Source organism: Triticum aestivum, chromosome 6A (genome assembly GCF_018294505.1).
Source record: "Triticum aestivum cultivar Chinese Spring chromosome 6A, IWGSC CS RefSeq v2.1, whole genome shotgun sequence".
Classification (NCBI taxonomy): domain Eukaryota; kingdom Viridiplantae; phylum Streptophyta; class Magnoliopsida; order Poales; family Poaceae; genus Triticum; species Triticum aestivum.
The window spans coordinates 215,600,403-215,620,310 of NC_057809.1; positions in this window are offsets into that span (position 1 = coordinate 215,600,403).

Here is a 19,908-nt window from a genome sequence, read left to right on the forward strand (position 1 = left end):
ATTTTATAGATTTCTTCTTCTAGCACTTGAGCACAATTATCCTTTCCATCATACTCACGAAAGATATTAAAAAGGTGAAGCGTATGAGACAAACTCAATTCCATCTTTTTATAGTTTTCTTTTATAAACTAAACTAGTGATAAACAAGAAACTAAAAGACTCGATTGCAAGATCTAAAGATATACCTTCAAGCGCTAACCTCCCCGGCAACGGCGCCAGAAAAGAGCTTGATGTCTACTACACAACCTTCTTCTTGTAGACGTTGTTGGGCCTCCAAGTGCAGAGGTTTGTAGGACAGTAGCAAATTTCCCTCAAGTGGATGACCTAAGGTTTATCAATCTGTAGGAGGCATAGGATGAAGATGGTCTCTCTCAAGCAACCCTGCAACGAAATAACAAAGAGTCTCTTGTGTCCCCAACACACCCAATACAATGGTAAATTGTATAGGTGCACTAGTTCGGCGAAGAGATGGTGAAACAAGTGGTATATGGATGGTAGATAAAGGTATTTGTAATCTGAAAATATAAAAACAGCAAGGTAACGAATGATAAAAGTGAGCGTAAACGGTATTGCAATGATAGGAAACAAGGCCTGGGCTTCATACTTTCGCTAGTGTAAGTTCCCTCAACAATACTAACATAATTGGATCATAAAACTATCCCTCAACATGCAACAAAGAGTCACTCCAAAGTCACTAATAGCGGAGAACGAACGAAGAAATTATGGTAGGGTACGAAACCACCTCAAAGTTATTCTGTCCAATCAATCCGTTGGGCTATTCCTAAAGGTGTCACAAACAGCCCTAGAGTTCGTACTAGAATAACACATTAAGACACAAATCAACCAAAACCCTAATGTCACCTAGATACTCCAATGTCACCTCAAGTATCCGTGGGTATGATTATACGATATGCATCACACAATCTCATATTCATCTATTCAACCAACACATAGAACCTCAAAGAGTGCCCCAAAGTTCTACAGGAGAATCACGACGAAAACGTGTGCCAACCCCTATGCATAGGTTCATGGGCAGAACCAGCAAGTTGATCACCAAAACATACATCAAGTGAATCACGTGATATCCCATTGTCACCACAGATATCCACGTCAAGACATACATCAAGTGTTCTAAAATCTTTAAAGACCCAATTCGATAAGATAACTCCAAGGGGGAAACTCAATTCATTACAAGAGAGTAGAGGGGGGAAGAAACATCATAGGATCCAAATATAATAGCAAAGCTCGTGATACATCAAGATCGTATCACCTCAAGAACACGAGAGAGAGAGAGATCAAACACATAGCTACTGGTACATACCCTCAGCCCCGAGGGAGAACTACTCCCTCCTCGTCATGGAGAGCACCGGGATGATGAAGATGGCCACCGGAGAAGGATTGCCCCCTCCGGCAGGGTGCCGGAACGGGTCTAGATTGGTTTTCGGTGGCTACAGAGGCTTCTGGCAGCGGAACTCCCGATCTATTGTGATCACGGATGTTTTTAGGGTATATGGAGATATATAGGCGGAAGAAGTACGTCAGGGGGGCCACGAGGGGCTCACGAGGGTGGAGGGCGCGCCCAGGGGGTGGGCGTGCCCCTGCCTCGTGGCCTCCTCATAGAGCCCCCGACGTGCACTCCAAGTCTTCTGGGATTCTTTCCTTCCAAAAATGAGTTCCGTGAAGTTTCAGGTCAATTGGACTCCATTTGATTTTCCTTTTCTTCGTAACCCTATAACAGGGTAAAAATAGAAACTGGCACTGGGCTCTGGGTTAATAGGTTAGTCCCAAAAATGATATAAAAGTATATAATAAAGCCCATAAACATTCAAAACAATAGATAATATAGCATGGAGCAATCAAAGATTATAGATACGTTGGAGACGTATCAGTGGACTGCTTCCAAAGTAGTAGTAGTAGTAGTAGTAGTAGTAGTAGTAGTAGTAGTAGTAGTAGTAGTAGTAGTAGTAGTAGTAGTAGTAGTAGTAGTAGTAGTAGTAGTAGTAGTAGTAGTAGTAGTAGTAGTAGTAGTAGTAGTAGTAGTAGTAGTAGTAGTAGTAGTAGTAGTAGTAGCATAGAACATTTTTTCAGTGTAGGCTTTTCCCTGCTCATGCCTGCCTACTAGAATCACCAGCGCTTGAAAGGAAAATTGAAGGAAAAACATAGGAATTTGAAAGTTTCCTATGCTATGATACGTCTCCAACGTATCTATATTTTTTGATTATTCCATGCTATTATATTATCTGTTTTGGATGTTTAATGGGCTTAAATACACCTTTTTATATTATTTTTGGGACTAACTTATTAACCAAAGGCCCAATGCAAATTGATGTTTTTTTTGCCTATTTTAGTGTTTCACGGAAAAGGAATATCAAACAGAATCCAAACGGAATGAAACCTTCGTGAGAGTTATTTTTGGAACAAACACAATCCACGAGACTTGGAGTGGACATCAAGGAAGAAACAAGGCGGTCACAAGGTAGGAGGGCGCGCCCAGGGGGTAGGCACGCCCCCCACCCTCGTGGGCCCCTCGTGGCTCCACCAACCTACTTCTTTCTCCTATATATACTCATATACCTTGAAAACATCCGAGAGCACCACAAAACCCTATTTACCCTGCAGCAACCTTCTGTACCCGTGAGATTCCATTTTGGGGCCTTTTCCGATGCTCCGCCGGAGGGGGAATCGATCACGGAGGGCTTCTACATCAACACAATAGCCTCTCCAATGATGTGTGAGTAGTTTACCACAGACCTGCGGGTCCATAGTTATTAGCTAGATGGATTCTTCTCTCTCTTTGGATCTCAATACAAAGTTCTTCTTGATTCTCTTGGAGATCTATTCGATGTAATTCTTTTTGCGGTGTGTTTGTCGAGATCTGATGAATTGTGGGTTTATGATCAAGATTATCTATGAACAATATTTGATTCATCTCTGAATTCTTTTATGCATGATTTAATATCTTTGCAAGTCTTTTCGAATTATCAGTTTGGTTTGGCCTACTAGATTGATCTTTCTTGCAATGGGAGAAGTGCTTAGCTTTGGGTTCAATCTTGCGGTGCCCTTTCCAAGTGACAGCAGGGGCAGCAAGGCATGTATTGTATTGTTGCCATCGAGGATAAAAAAGATGGGGTTTACATCATATTGATTGAGTTTATCCCTCTACACCATGTCATCTTGCCTAATGTGTTACTCTATTCTTATGAACTTAATACTCTATATGCATGTTGGATAGGGGTTGATGTGTGGAGTAATAGTAGTAGATGCAGAATCGTTTCGGTCTATTTGTCGCGAACATGATGCCTATATACATGATCATCCCTAGATATTCTCATAAATATGCGCTTTTCTATCAATTGCTCGACAGTAATTTGTTCACCCACCGTAGAATTTGCTATCTTGAGAGAAGCCACTAGTGAAACCTATGGCCCCCGGGTCTATTTTCCATTATATTATTTTCCTATCAACTTGCTATTTCTCTCGTTGTTTATTTTGAAATCTTTATTTTCCAATCTATACAATAAAAATACCAAAAATATTTATCTTATTATCTCTCTCATATCTCACTTTCGTAATTGACTGTGAAGGGATTGACAACCCCTTTATCACGTTGGTTGCGAGGTTCTTGTTTGTTTGTGCAGGTACTAGGGACTTGTGTCTTACCTCCTACTAGATTGATACCTTGGTTCTCAAAAAATGAGGGAAATACTTATGCTACTTTGCTGCATCACCCTTTCCTCTTTAAGGGAAAACCAACGCATGCTCAAGAGGTAGCAAAAAGGATTTCTGGCGCCGTTGCCGGGGAGGTTGCACCAAGTCAAGTCAAGATTTGATCTCCCGTCAACAAGCCATTTCTGGCACCGTTTCCGGGGAGATCTACGCACAAGTCAAGACATACCAAGTACCCATCACAAACTCTTATCCCTCACATTACATTATTTTCCATTTGCCTCTCGTTTTCCTCTCCCCCACTTCACCCTTGCCGTTTTATTCGCCCTCTTTTCCGTTCACCTCTTTTTCATTTGACTATTTTCCTATTGTTTTTCTTTCGCCATGGCCGAATCAAAAAGGGCTAAGGGTTCTCTCCCGAGCTTTAGTACTTTGGATAAGCTCATAAATAATGATGCTATGGAAAGACCTACTGGGGTTATCAATGAGGGTTTGAATAATTTCGATGAAGATGATCCCGGAATTTTTTGTTATTTACTTGATGAGTCTTTAAAAGATGCTTCGGATAGGTTATTAAGGATCCGAGCCAGCTATGTGCCCCAATATCATATTGAGATATACATGAAAAGCTTTCATGTTGGGTTACCCTCTTCATTCAAGCAAGTTTTAGACTCTATTTTTGAAGAAGGTTTTCTTGAGGGGGATCCCATAGATACCTATGAAAAGATGAAAACTATATTTGGGCACCCCATGAGTGAGAAGTTGAATCCACCTCTCTTTTGTGCTTTTATCAAAATGAAATTATCAAAGAGATGAAGTCTAGCTTAGATGTAAATATCCGTAGCATGCTTAATCTTTCTTCCACCATTAATGGCCATGTACTTTCTCATAATAGAAAGATAAATGCTATAGATAAGAAATTTTCCCTTTTCTTTCCTAATACCAAAGATGGTAATACCTAGATCTATTCATGTTTTTATGCCTACCTAGGGGCGTTAAATGATAGCGCTTGTTGGGAGGCAACCCAATTTTATTTTTGTTTCTTTTTTTGTTCCTGTTTAGTAATAAATAATTCATCTAGCTTCTGTTTAGATGTGGTTTTATGTTTTTAATTAATGTTTGTGCCAAGTAGAACCTTTGGGAAGAGTTGGGGGAAGTCTTTGCGATCTAGCTGTAAAAAACAGAAACTTTAGCGCTCACGAGATTTGCTGCCATTTTTTACTGGAGAGTGAGATTAGGTTGATTCTTTTTTAAGATGATTAATAGACAAATTCCTCACGTTTAAAAATTTATTTCAGAATTTTTGGTGTTACATAAGTATTCGAAACCTACATACTACTACAAATTGTTCTGTTTTTGACAGATTCTGTTTTTCGTGTGTTGTTTGCTTATTTTGATGAATCTATGGCTAGTATCGGGGGGTATGAACCACAGAGAAGTTGGGATACAGTAGGTTTAACACCAATATAAATAAAGAATGAGTTCATTACAGTATCTTGAAGTGGTGGTTTGTTTTCTTATACTAACGGAGATCATGAGATTTTCTGTTGAGTTTTGTGTTGTGAAGTTTTCAAGTTTTGGGTAAAGATTTGATGGATTTTGGAATAAGGAGTGGCAAGAGCCTAAGCTTGGGGATGCCCAAGGCACCCCAAGGTAAAATTCAAGGACAACCAAAATCCTAAGCTTGGGGATGTCCCGGAAGGCACCCCCTCTTTCGTCTTCATCCATCGGTAACTTTACTTGATGCTACATTTTTATTCACCACATGATATGTTTTGTGCTTGGAGCATCTTGTATGATTTGAGTCTTTGATTTTTAGTTTACCACAATAATCCTTTTTGTACACACCTTTTGGAGAGACACACATAAATCGGAATTTATTAAAATACTCTATGTGCTTCACTTATATCTTTTGAGCTAGATAATTTTGCTCTAGTGCTTCACTTATATCTTTAAGAGCACGGTGGTGGTTTTATTTTATAGAAATTATTGATCTCTCATGCTTCACTTATATTATTTTGAGAGTCTTTTAGAACATCATGGTAATTTGCTTTGGCTATAAAATTAGTCCTAATATGATAGGCATCCAAGATGGGTATAATAAAAACTTTCATAAAAAGTGCATTGAAAACTATGAGAAGTTTGATACTTGATGATTGTTCTGAGATATGAAGATGGTGATATTAGAGTGATGCTAGTTGAGTAGTTGTGAATTTGATAAATACTTGTTATAAGTTTGTGATTCCCGTAGCATGCATGTATACCTACCTATTATGGAATTTCCATAGCCATTCCAAGATATATTGCCATGCAACTTACCACTGTTCCGTTTGTTATGACACGCTCCATCATTGTCATATTGCTTTGCATGATCATGTAGTTGACATCGTATTTGTGGCAAAGCCACCTTTATAATTATTTCATGCATGTCACTCTTGATTCATTGCATATCCCGGTACACCGCCGGAGGCATTCACATAGAGTCATATTTTGTTCTAGTATCGAGTTGTAATTTTTGAGTTGTAAGTAAAGAAAAGTGTGATCATCATCATTATTAGAGCATTGTCCCAAGTGAGGAAAGGACGATGGAGACTATGATTCCCCCACAAGTCGGGATGAGACTCCGAACAAAAAGAAAAAAAAGAGAAAAGAAAAAGGAAAGAGGCCATAAAAAAGGGGAAAAGGCCCAAATAAAAAAATAAGAGAAAAGAGAGAAGGGACAATGTTACTATCCTTTTACCACACTTGTGCTTCAAAGTAGCACTATGATCTTCATGATAGAGAGTCTCCTATGTTGTCACTTTTATATACTAGTGGGAATTTTACATTATAGAACTTGGGTTGTATATTCCAATGATGGGCTTCCTCAAAATGCCCTAGGTCTTCGTGAGCAAGCGAGTTGGATGCACACCCACTTAGTCTCTTTTGTTGAGCTTTCATACACTTATAGCTCTAGTGCATCCGTTGCATGGCAATCCCTACTCACTCACATTGATATCTATTGATGGGCATCGCCATAGCCCGTTGATACGCCTAGTTGATGTGAGACTATCTTCTCCTTTTTTCTCCACAACCACCATTTTATTCCACATATAGTGTTATGTCCATGGCTCACGCTCATATATTGCGTGAAGATTGAAAAAGTTTGAGAACATCAAAAGTATGAAACAATTGCTTGGCTTGTCATCGGGGTTGTGCATGATTAAATACTTTGTGTGATGATGATAGAGCATAGCCAGACTATATGATTTTGTAGGGATAACTTTCTTTGGCCATGTTATTTGGAGAAGACATGATTGCTTTGTTAGTATGCTTGAAGCATTATTATTTTTATGTCAATATTAAACTTTTGTCTTGAATCTTTCGGATCTGAACATTCATGCCACAATAAAGAAAATTAATTGAGAATTATGCTAGGTAGCATTCCACATCAAAAATTATGTTTTTATCATTTACCTACTCGAGGACGAGTAGGAATTAATCTTGGGGATGCTTGATACGTCTCCAACGTATCTATAATTTTTTATTGTTCCATGCTATTATATTATCTGTTTTGGATGTTTAATGGGCTTTAATATACCTTTTCATATTATTTTCGGGACTAACCTATTAACCAAAGGCCCAGTGCAAATTGTTGTTTTTTGCCTATTTCAGTATTTCGCAAAAAAGGAATATCAAACGGAATGAAACCTTCGGCAGAGTTATTTTTGGAACAAACGCAATCCAGAAGATCTGGAGTGGATGTCAAGGAAGAAACGAGGCGGCCACGAGGTAGGAGGGCGCGCCCAGGTGGTTGGCACGCCCCTCACCCTCGTGGGCCCCTCGTGGCTCCGCCGACCTACTTCTTTCGCCTATATATACTCATATACCCCGAAAACATCCGAGAGCACCACGAAACCCTATTTCCACCACCGCAACCTTCTGTACCCATGAGATCCCATCTTGGGGCCTTTTCTGGTGCTCCGCCGGAGGGGGAATCGATCACGGGGGGCTTTTACATCAACACCATAGCCTCTCCGATGATGTGTGAGTAGTTTACCACAGACCTTCGGGTCCATAGTTATTAGCTAGATGGCTTCTTCTCTCTCTTCGGATATCAATACAAAGTTGTCCTTGATTCTCTTCGAGATCTATTCGATGTAATTCTTTTTGCGGTGTGTTTGGCGATATGGTTTATGATCAAGATTATCTATGAACAATATTTGATTCTTCTCTGAATTATTTTTTGCATGATTTAATATCTTTGCAAGTCTCTTCGAATTATCAGTTTGGTTTGGCCTACTAGATTGATCTTTCTTGCAATGGGAGAAGTGCTTAGCTTTGGGTTCAATCTTGCGGTGTCCTTTCCCAGTGACAACAGGGACAGCAAGGCATGCATTGTATTTTTGCCATCGAGGATAAAAAGATGGGGTTTATATCATATTGCTTGAGTTTATCCCTCTACATCATGTCATCTTGCCTAATGCATTACTCTGTTCTTATGAACTTAATACTCTAGATGCATGCTGGATAGCGGTCGATGTGTGGAGTAATAGTAGTAGATGCAGAATCGTTTCAGTCTACTTGTCGTAGACGTGATGCCTATATACATGATCATGCCTAGATATTCTCATAACTATGCGCTTTTCTATCAATTGCTCGACGGTAATTTGTTCACCCACTGTAGAATTTGCTATCTTGAGAGAAGCCACTAGTGAATCCTATGGCCCCCGAGTCTATTTTCCATTATATTATTTTCCTATCAACTTGCTATTTCTCTCGTTGTTTATTTTGCAATCTTTATTTTCCAATATATACAATAAAAATACCAAAAATATTTATCTTATTATCTCTATCAGACCTCACTTTCGTAAGTGACCGTGAAGGGATTGACAACCCCTTTATCGTGTTGGTTGCGAGGTTCTTGTTTGTTTGTGCAGGTACTAGGGACTTGCGTGTTACCTCCTACTGGATTGATACCTTTTTTCTCAAAAACTGAGGGAAATACTTACGCTACTTTGTTGCATCACCCTTTCCTCTTCAAGGGAAAACCAACGCATGCTACTACTATTCATGCATTTGGTTCGAAGGAATGGAGCAAAGGAAAATGGTAGGATTTGTTCCTTTAGTGTCTCCTTGAAACAAAAACCGTAGGAATTTTAATATCCACTTGTCCTCCTTTTTAAATTCCTATTCATGAAGCACAATACTAAGAGATAGTTGCATAATAGTATTATAACCGTACATTTTCTTGTGGTTTGACTTAATCTCACCATGCTTCTTTGCATCCATCCTGTGATCTTCCAGTTCTTGTGAACCAAACACCCAGATTGACAGAAATCCTGTGCTTTTAAATTCTCTGTTTTGCACATGCATTCCTATCCTATTACTATGTATTTCCTATCCCTGCTTTGTTAAAATCCTCCAATTCAAACGAGCCTTTACAGAATTACTTCTCTTATAGATAGTTGCCAAAGAAAACCTTGTGTGGTTTGTCTCACTCCTGCTGCGCCTTCGTCCACCCCAGCTCAGCTGCTCCAATGACAGAAGGGTCCAGCACAGCAAGGATCAGGCCTCTAGACTGTCTTTCGCTGCCTCAGATCTTCTTCCCCGCCACTGGTAGCCATGACAACTGCATTACCATCATCAACCGAGCAGATGACCTCGAGGACTACACGGGTCCGCAAGAGAGGTCACACTCTTTCGTGTCTGCTTACGTTATGCATCGCTTAGTATTACATGCTACTTTATCGTCCTATTCACCAATTAGACTCTGAGTTAGCTCCAAACTAATGGTCAAACTTGAGTTTTTAAATGGTTGTGGGGTACATATTGGGGCCGCAATCAAAAGTATCTATCTACTATCTCATTAATCTCTAGTGTCTATTGTGAGTTTCATGTTGGGTGGGAAACAAATAGTAAAGAAGCCATAATCTGTATTTTTAACTGAAGCTATTATCTGCCTGCTATCATTGGTTTTGGGTCTATCCACAGGTTGCTACCATCACTCTGGATTTCTGCATGCACTCCTTACATAATCTCACTATGTTTTGTTCCTATGCATGTCAGTTATTGTACACAACGGAACAGAACATGTAGAGCAAAAGAGACGAGCCTTGCGTGGCAATAAAATTTCATGCAGACGTCGCTCCATGGTAGGCGCAAAGGTAGCCCCTCCACCCATTTCGGATTGTAATCGAGAGGAAGATAACTGTTTTGAGGGGGATTCAGAAGGAGAAGACCACTCCTATTTACCCCCTGAGGTCTTCTCTCTAACTTGGTGTGCTGATGTTGGTTATATCATGCATATGGTGCCTTGCATTGCTTACTGTATACATCAAATATGTCATCTACTTAGTTTAGACATGCTTTGTGTGAATGCCATCTGTTTAGTTTCTTCATCGTATATGTGAATTATGCAACGCCATCTTGTTCAGCCAGGCATCATATATGTCAATTTTGCAATGCCATCCTGCTTAGCCAGTCATCTTATATGTGAATTATATCAGGCCATCCTTTTTTCATTACGTATTACATTTGTCAACAATGTTAGTACATTCAACTACTCTTCGTGTGCATCAGCCATTTGACACGGTGACGGAAAATTCTGGAGTGAAAACAAGGTCTTCATAGCATACTATGCTATCTCACGAAGCGCATATCTCGTTGGTTACGGATGGATCCTCAGAGGAGGATTCAGAGACAGATGACTAGTCCTATCCCCCCCCCCTCCCGAGGTGTATGCTCTAACTTGGCAGGGCTATGTTGCTCATATCGTGCGTATGGTGTCTTGCATTGCTATATCATTTGATTAGTTTAGATATGCTTTGTGTGAATGCCACATGTTTAGTGTCTAATTACCATATATGTGAATTATGCATTGCCATCTTGCTGCAAGACATTATATATGTGAATTATGCAATGCTATCTTGTTGCAAGGCATTATATATGTGAATTATGCAATGCCATGATGTTTAGCCAATCATCATGTATGTGAATTATATCATGCTATCAATTTTTTTTGTATTACATGTTCCATTTGTCGACAAGGTTTGTATATTAAACTACTCTTCCTGTGCATCAGCCATTTGAAGCTGTGATGGAAGTATCTAGAGTGAAAACAAGGTATTCAGAGCAGACAATGCTACCTGCTGAAGTAGACATCTTGTTGGTTACAGAGAGCTCCTCAGAGGAGGATTCAGAGACTGATGACCAGTCCTATTTCCCCCCTAAGGTCTATGCTCAAACTTGGCAGGGTTATATTACTCATGTCATGCATGTTGTCTTGCATTGCTTAGTTTTTACATCATATATGGATTGCCATCTGCTTACTTGCTTACTATATAAATCATATGTTTGAGTTATATCATGCCATCATGTTTACATACACAACATCTATCTGAATTATGGCATGGCAACCCATTTAATAAAGACATCATATAGTTATATCATCTCATCCTTCTTAGTGTTTACAGTCATCATATTTTGAACTATGTCATTCTATCCGTGAATTATATCATGCTATCATGTTTCCATAGGCGGCATGTATGTGAATTATGGCATGCCAACCTATTTAATAAACACACTATATAGTTATATCATGTCATCCTATTTACATAGTCATCATATTTTCAACTATGTCTTTCCATCTTTTTTAGTTAGCCATCATATATGTGAAATTGTGTCATGCTATCCTGTTTAGTAAGCCATCCTATATGTGAAACAGTGTGATGCTATCCTGTTTGGTTAGACAACATAAATGTGAATTATTCCATGCCCTCTTTTATTCCCCACTATCCATTGCACCTGTCTATCATACAATGTTTGTACATTCAATTACTTTTCTTGTTTATTAGCCATTTGAATTGGAGAGGGAGATGGCAGTATCTAAGGGAGTAACAACACAGTCTACAGAAAAGATAGTGCTACCAGTTGATGCAGATAGAACCACGGTTGTACTTGCCCAAGAACCAGCCCCACCACACATAATCAAGACTCTCGCAGATTGTACCCCTACCCAGTTGGACAGAGAACCAGCTACACCCCTTCTAACCCCAACCCCAACAGATAGTAACCCAGTTCCAGTTGACACAGCACCGTCTCCACCACGGAGCACACAAACACGAGCAGTTATTAAGGGAACTGCAGTGCCCAAAGCACGAGGACCACCACTCCGAATCCAACTCAACGCTTAAAGCAGAAGAAGAATTGTTCTCAGGTCATTTTTCGTAGCTATGGTTCATACTCCTTTGCTCTTTGATGACCCACAGGTATAGGGGATCTATCGTAGTCCTTTCGATAAGTAAGAGTGTCAAACCCAACGAGGAGCGGAAGGAAATGATAAGCGGTTTCCAGCAAGGTATTCTCTGCAAGTACTGAAATAAGTGGTAACAGATAGTTTTGTGATAGGATAATTTGTAACGAGCAACAAGTAACAAAAGTAAATAAAGTGCAGCAAGGTGGCCCAATCCTTTTTGTAGAAAAGGACAAGCTTGGACAAACTCTTATATAGAGAAAAGCGCTCCCGAGGACACATGGGAATATCCTCAAGCTAGTTTTCATCACGTTCATATGATTCGCGTTCGATACTTTGATAATTTGGTATGTGGGTGGACCGGTGCTTGGGTACTGTCCTTACTTGGACACGCATCCCACTTATGATTAACCTCTATTGCAAGCATCTGCAACTACAACAAAAGTATTAACGTAAACCTAACCATAGCATGAAACATATGGATCCAAATCAGTCCCTTATGAAGCAACACATAATCTAGGGTTTAAGCTTCTATCACTCTAGCAACCCATCATCTACTTATTACTTCCCAATGCCTTCCTCTAGGCCCAAATAATGGTGAAGTGTTATGTAGTCGACATTCACATAACACCACTAGAGGAGAGACAACATACATCTCATCAAAATATCGAACGAATACCAAATTCACATGACTACTAATAGCAAGACTTCTCCCATGTCCTCAGGAACAAATGTAACTACTCACAAAGAATAATCATGTTCATAATTAGAGGGGCATTAATATGCATATAGGATCTGAACATATGATCTTCCACCAAATAAACCAACTAGCATCAACTACAAGGAGTAATTAACACTAGTAGCAACCTACTAGTACCAATCCCGGACTTAGAGACAAGAATTGGATACAAGAGATGAACTAGGGTTTTGAGATGAGATGGTGCTGGTGAAGATGTTAATGGAGATTTCCCTCTCCCGATGAGAGGAGCGTTGGTGATGACGATGGCGATGATTTCCCCCTCCCGGAGGGAAGTTTCCCCAACAGAACAGCTCTGCCGGAGCCCTAGATTGGATCCGCCAAGGTTCCGCCTTGTGGCGGCGGAGTTTCGTCCGAGGAGATGGCTTATGATTTTTTTCCTCATCGAAAGACTCCATATAGCAGAAGATGGCCATTGGAGGGCCACCATGGGGCCCATGAGGTAGGGGGCGCGCCCATGGGAGTAGGGCGCGCCCCCACCCTCGTGGGTAGGGTGTGGCCCCCCTGGTGAACTTCTTGCGCTCAGTATTTTTTATATATTCTGAAAACGTCTTCCGTGAAGTTTCAGGACTTTTGGAGCTGTGCAGAATAGGTCTCTAATATTTGCTCCTTTTCTAGCCCAGAATCCCAGCTGCCGGCATTCTCCCTCTTTATTTAAACCTTGTATAATAAGAGAGAATAGGCATAAGTATTGTGACATAATGTGTAATAACAGTCCATAATTTAATAAATATCGATATAAAGCATGATGCAAAATGGACGTATCAACTCCCCCAAGCTTAGACCTCGCTTGTCCTCAAGTGAAAGCCGAAATCGAAAAATATGTCCACATGTTTAGAGACAGAGGTGTCGATAAAAGTAAAATACGGACATGAGGGCATCATGAGCATTCTTAGAACAGCAACTTATATAATTATTGTCATATGATTTTTTATGCTAGAGTAATAATTCAATCACAATTTCAAGTATGATCATAAACTTCATTGAAAACTAACAAACTATAATCTCAGTCATTGGAGCAATTGCAATTTATCATAACATAGGAAAGAGTCAATATATAAGAGCTTTTCAGCAAGTCCACATACTCAACTATCATTTAGTCTTTCACAATTGCTAACACTCACGCAATACTTATGGGTATGGAGTTTTAATCGGACACAGAGAAATATAGGGGCTTATAGTTTTGCCTCCCAGCATTTTACCTCTAGGGTAATGTCAACAATAATAGTTCATGAAAACTCAAATCCAATTAGCCATATATACCAGGATCTTTCCAACATATTGTGCTTGCCAAAGGATAAAATGTGAAAAGGAAGGGTGAAGATCACCATGACTCTTATCTAAGGTGGGAGATAAAAGTAAAAGATAGGCCCTTCGCAGAGGTAAGCAGAGGTTGTCATGCACTTTTATGATTGGATGCACAAAATCTTAATGCAAAAGAACGTCACTTTATATTGCCACTTGTGATATGGACCTTTATTATGCAGTCTGTCACTTTTATTTCTTCCATATCACACGATCGTATAAAGCTTATTTTCTCCCACACTAATAAGTCATACATATTTAGAGAGAAATTTTTATTGCTTGCACCAATGACAACTTACTTGGAGGATCTTACTCAATCCATAGGTAGGTATGGTGGACTCTCATGGCAAAACTGGTTTAAGGGTATTTGGAAGCACAAGTAGTATCTCTACTTGGTGCGATGAATTTGGCTAGCATGAGGGGGAAAGGCAAGCTCAACCATGTTGGATGATCCATGACAATATAATTTATCTCAAATGTAAGAAAACATAACCCATTACGTTGTCTTCCTTGTCCAACGTCAACTCTTTAGCATGTCATATTTTAGTGAGTGCTCACAATCATAAAAGATGTCCAAGATAGTATATTTATATGTGAAGACCTCTCTTTCTTTATTACTTCCTATTAATTGCAACAATGACCAAAACTATGTTTGTCAACTCTCAACAACTTTTATTCATCATACTTTTTCTATGTGAGCTCATTACTCTCCATAAGATCCATATGATCTCTTTGTTTCCTTTTTTATTTATTTCTATTTTCTTTTATTCACTTAGGATCATGGCAAAATAATCAAGCCCTTGACTCAACACTAATCTTTATTATATATAGCTCACGGACTCGATTACATAGAGGGATCATAAAGCAAAACTCAAAACTAGATCATGCCATAAACTTTATTCTACTAGATCAAGATATTACCAAAAGGATCGAACTAAGAAAAACGGTAAAGATAAAAGTGATGGTGATACGATACCGGGGCACTCCCCAAGCTTGGCAGTTGCCAAGGGGAGTGCCCATACCCGATGCTCAGTTCTTCTTTGTTGGTGGAGAAGATGGAGATGATGATGGATAGTCACACATCGAGTGTAAGAGGTCCTCCATCTTGCGGATAATGCCCTTGAGTGCAACAATATGCTCCTTCAACAAAATATTTTCACGTGTGAGATACTTGTTCTGTATACGAGCTAACTCAATCATCTTGAAAGCTTCGATCTTAGTTGGGGTAAGAAGATTGTGACCAAGTTGAAGGATGTCTTCCGCTGCCGGAGCATGATCCTCCATGGCCTTCTTGATCCCTTCATCCGTGTTGATCTCCATGGGTTCTTCCCTCTTCAGCTCTATCTTCATTAGCCAAGCATCGTTGTCACCATTGTTTGAGGAGGGGGACGACATGATGCCTGGCCTTGACGACCCTGATAGGAGACAGCTCGAAACAAGAACAGAGGATATTTGCGTGATACAGGAGTCAAAACCCCCGGGAGATTATATAATGAATTTCTACCGACCAAACTACGTATTGTGCAAGAAAACGGAGTCCGGAGAGTGCACGAGATGCCCATGAGGTAGGGGGTGCACCCAGTAGGGTAGGGCATGCCCTCCACCCTCATGGAGGCCTCGTGTCCTTCCCGGACTGCTTCTTATTTTTCTAGTTTTCTAAATATTCCAAAACGAAGAAATATTGCCTTAAAACTGTTTTGGAGTCGGTTTACTTACCGTACCACATACCTATTCCTTTTTGGAGTCTGAAACGTTCCAGAAAGTGTCCCTTATGTATTCCTCCAGGGTTACGATTTCAATAACATTGGTTTCAACATTTATGGGATTACCTAAGATATAATGTTTGATTCTTTGACCGTTCACCACCTTCGGATTTGTGCCTTCGAAGTTGTTGATTTTTATGGCACTGGAACGATAAACCTCCTCGACAACGTAAGGACCTTCCCATTTAGAGAGAATTTTTCCTGCAAAAAATCTTAAACGAGAGTTGTATAGCAATACATAATCACCTACATTAAACTCACGCTTTTGTATCCTTTTATCATGCCATCTTTTAACTTTTTCTTTAAACAACTTGGAATTTTCGTAGGCTTGGGTTCTCCATTCATCGAGTGAGCTAATATCAAATAACCTCTTCTCGCCAGCAAGTTTAAAATCATAATTGAGCTCTTTAATATCCCAACATGCCTTGTGTTCTAGTTCGAGAGGTAAGTGACATGTTTTTCCATAAACCATTACGGAGACATACCCATAGGATTTTTATATGCAGTTCTATAGGCCCATAATGCATCATCAAGTTTCTTGGACCAATTCTTTCTAGACCTATTGACAGTCTTTTGCAAAATTAATTTGAGCTCTCTATTACTCAATTCTACTTGACCACTAGACTGAGGGTGATAAGGAGATGCAATTCTATGATTAACATCATACTTAGCAAGCATTTTACGGAAAGCACCATGAATAAAATGTGAACCACCATCAGTCATTAAATATCTAGGGACTCCAAATCTTGGAAAAATAACTTCTTTAAGCATTTTAATAGAACTGTTATGATCAGCACTACTAGTTGGAATAGCTTCTACCCACTTAGTAACGTAATCAATAGCAACTAAAATATGTGTATATCCATTAGAGGTAGGAAAAGGTCCCATATAGTCAAAGCCCCAAACATCAAATGGTTCAATAATGAGTGAATAGTTCATAGGCATTTCTTGACGTCTACTAATATTACCAATTCTTTGACATTCATCACAAGATAAGACAAACTTACGGGCATCTTTGAAGAGAGTAGGCCAATAAAAACCAGATTGCAATACCTTATGTGCAGTTCTATCTCCAGCATGGTGTCCTCCATAAGCTTCGGAGTGAAACTTGCGTAGGATATGTTCCTGTTCATGCTCAGGTACACAACGTCTAATAACACCATCTACTCCTTCTTTATAAAGATGTGGGTCATCCCAAAAGTAATGCCTCAAATCATAGAAGAACTTTTTCTTTTGCTGGTATGTGAAACTAGGTGGTATGAATTTGGAAACAATGTAATTAGCATAATCATCATACCATGGAGAAGTATGAGAAGCATTTATGACATTTAATTGCTCATCAGGAAAGCTATCATCAATAGGTAGTGGGTCATCAACCACATTTTCTAACCTAGACAAGTTTTCTGCAACGGGGTAATCAGCGCCCTTTCTATCAACAATATGTAAGTCAAATTCTTGTAGCAAGAGAACCCATCTAATAAGTCTAGGTTTAGCATCTTTCTTTTCCATAAGATATTTAATAGCAGCATGATCAGTGTGAATAGTTACTTTAGAATCAACAATATAAGGTCTGAACTTATCACAAGCAAATACAACTGCTAAGAATTATTTTTCAGTAGTAGCATAATTTCTTTGAGCATTGTCTAGGGTTTTGCTAGCATATTGAATAACGTTTAATTTCTTATCAACTCTTTGCCCTAGAACAGCACCTACAGCATGCAGCATAATCACTAGCATCACACATAATTTCAAAGGGTAAATTCCAATCAGGTGGCTGAACAATAGGTGCAGAGATCAATGCTTTCTTAAGTATCTCAAATGCTTCTACACAATCATCATCAAAGACAAAGGGTATATCTTTTTGTAATAAATTAGTCAGAGGCCGAGAAATTTTTGAGAAGTCCTTAATGAACCTCCTATAAAATCTGGCATGACCAAGGAAACTTATTATACCTTTGATGTCCTTGGGGCATGGCATCTTTTCAATAGCATCAACCTTGGCTTTATCAACTTCAATACCTCTTTCAGAAACTTTATGCCCCAAGACAATACCTTCATTAACCATAAAGTGGCACTTTTCCCAATTCAAGACATGTAGGATCGAAAGTATGTCTAGAGGGGGTGATTAGACTACTTGACCAAATAAGAATCTATCGTTTTCCCAATATTAGTCTTTGGCAGATTTTAGCTATCTTAGCACAAGTCAAGCAATCATAACACAATTCAAGCAAGCATGCAAAGAGTCTATGAGCAGCAGAAAATAAAGCATGCAACTTGCAAGAATGTAAAGGGAATGGTTTGGATAATTCAAATGCAATTGGAGACACGGATGTTTTTGACGTGGTTCCGATAGGTGGTGCTATCGTACATCCACGTTGATGGAGACTTCAACCCACGGAGGGTAACGGTTGCGCGAGTCCATGGAGGGCTCCACCCACGAAGGGTCCATGAAGAAGCAACATTGTCTATCCCATCATGGCCATCACCCACGAAGGACTTGCCTCACTAGCGATAGATCTTCACGAAGTAGGCGATCTCCTTGCCCTTACAAACTCCTTGGTTCAACTCCACAATCTTTGTCAGAGGCTCCCAAGTGACACCTAGCCAATCTAGGAGACACGACTCTCCAAGAACTAACAAATGGTGTGTTGATGATGAACTCCTTGCTCTTGTGCTTCAAATGATAGTCTCCCCAACACTCAACTCTCTCTCACAGGATATGGATTTGGTGGAAAGAAGATTTGAGTGGAAAGCAACTTGGGCAAGGCTAGAGATCAAGAGTCATATGGTAGGAATGGAATATCTTGGTCTCAACACATGAGTAGGTGGTTCTCTCTCAGAAAATATAGGTTGGAAGTGTAGGTATGTTCTGATTGCTCTCTCTACGGATGAAGAGTGGGTGGAGGGGTATATATAGCCTCCACACAAAAACTAACTGTTACACATAATTTACCAATCGTGGTGAGACCGAATGGATAAACTCGGTCAAACCGATTCAGCAAACCTAGTGACTGTTAGGATTTTCGGTGGGACTGAGATGCAACTCGGTGGGACCGATATGGTTAGGGTTAGGGCATAACGTAATCTCGGTGTGACCGATTACACAAACTCGGTGGGACCGATTTTGGTAATAAGCTAATCGGAGAGTTGGTCAGGTAAACTCAGTCGGACCGATCGCTCAATTTGGTGGGACCGAAATGTTATGAAAGAGAAACAGAGAGTTTACATTGCAATCTCGGTGGGACCGATCGCTCATTTCGGTAGGACCGAAACGTTATGAAAGAGAAACAAAGAGATTACAATCCCATCTCGGTGTGACCGAAATCCCAATCGGTGAGACCGATTTTCCTAGGGTTTGTGGCAATGGCTATGACATTTGAAACTCGGTGGCACCTGATAGAAAGAATCAGTAGGGCCGAGTTTGACTTTTGGTTTAGGTCATATGTGGATGTGGGAAGGTAGTTGAGGGTTTTGGAGCATATCACTAAGCATTATGAAGCAAGAACCTCATTAAACAACACCTCATCCCTCCTTGATAGTATTGGCTTTTCCTATAGACTCAATGTGATCTTGGATCACTAAAATATAAATTGTAGAGTCTTGAGCTTTGAGCTTGAGCCAATCTTTTTGTCCTTAGTATTTTGAGGGGTCCACTTTCCTCATCCGTGCCATGCCATTCATTGAGCTTTTCCTGAAATATTAATCTTGGAATAGCATTAGCTCAATGAGCTATATGTTGTTAGGAATTACCAAAACCACCTAGGGATAGTTGCACTTTCAATCTCCCCTTTTTTGGTAATTGATGACAACATATAGATCAAAGCTTCGACAAATGATAATAAGAGTGAAAAACATTGTCGCTTTGAGAAGTATGTGAAAAGCAAGAGCTCCCCCTAAATTTGTGCATAGTTTATGATTTGCTTTGGACTGCAAATGCACAGAGAATTAGGCTCATGGGTTACTCTTCCATGTCACATACATCTTGGTGGAGCGCTCAAAATAACAATAATTAAATACATGCACTCATCACCAAGCAAAGTGAATGATCATATAGGGATAAACTGATAATATCATCCAACAAGCATTAAGGTAGCATATGATCAAACACATGTCATCCAAGTAGCGCATAGATAAAAGGTATCTCAAACAAGCAAAGCAAATAAAGTTCAACCACCAAAGCAAGA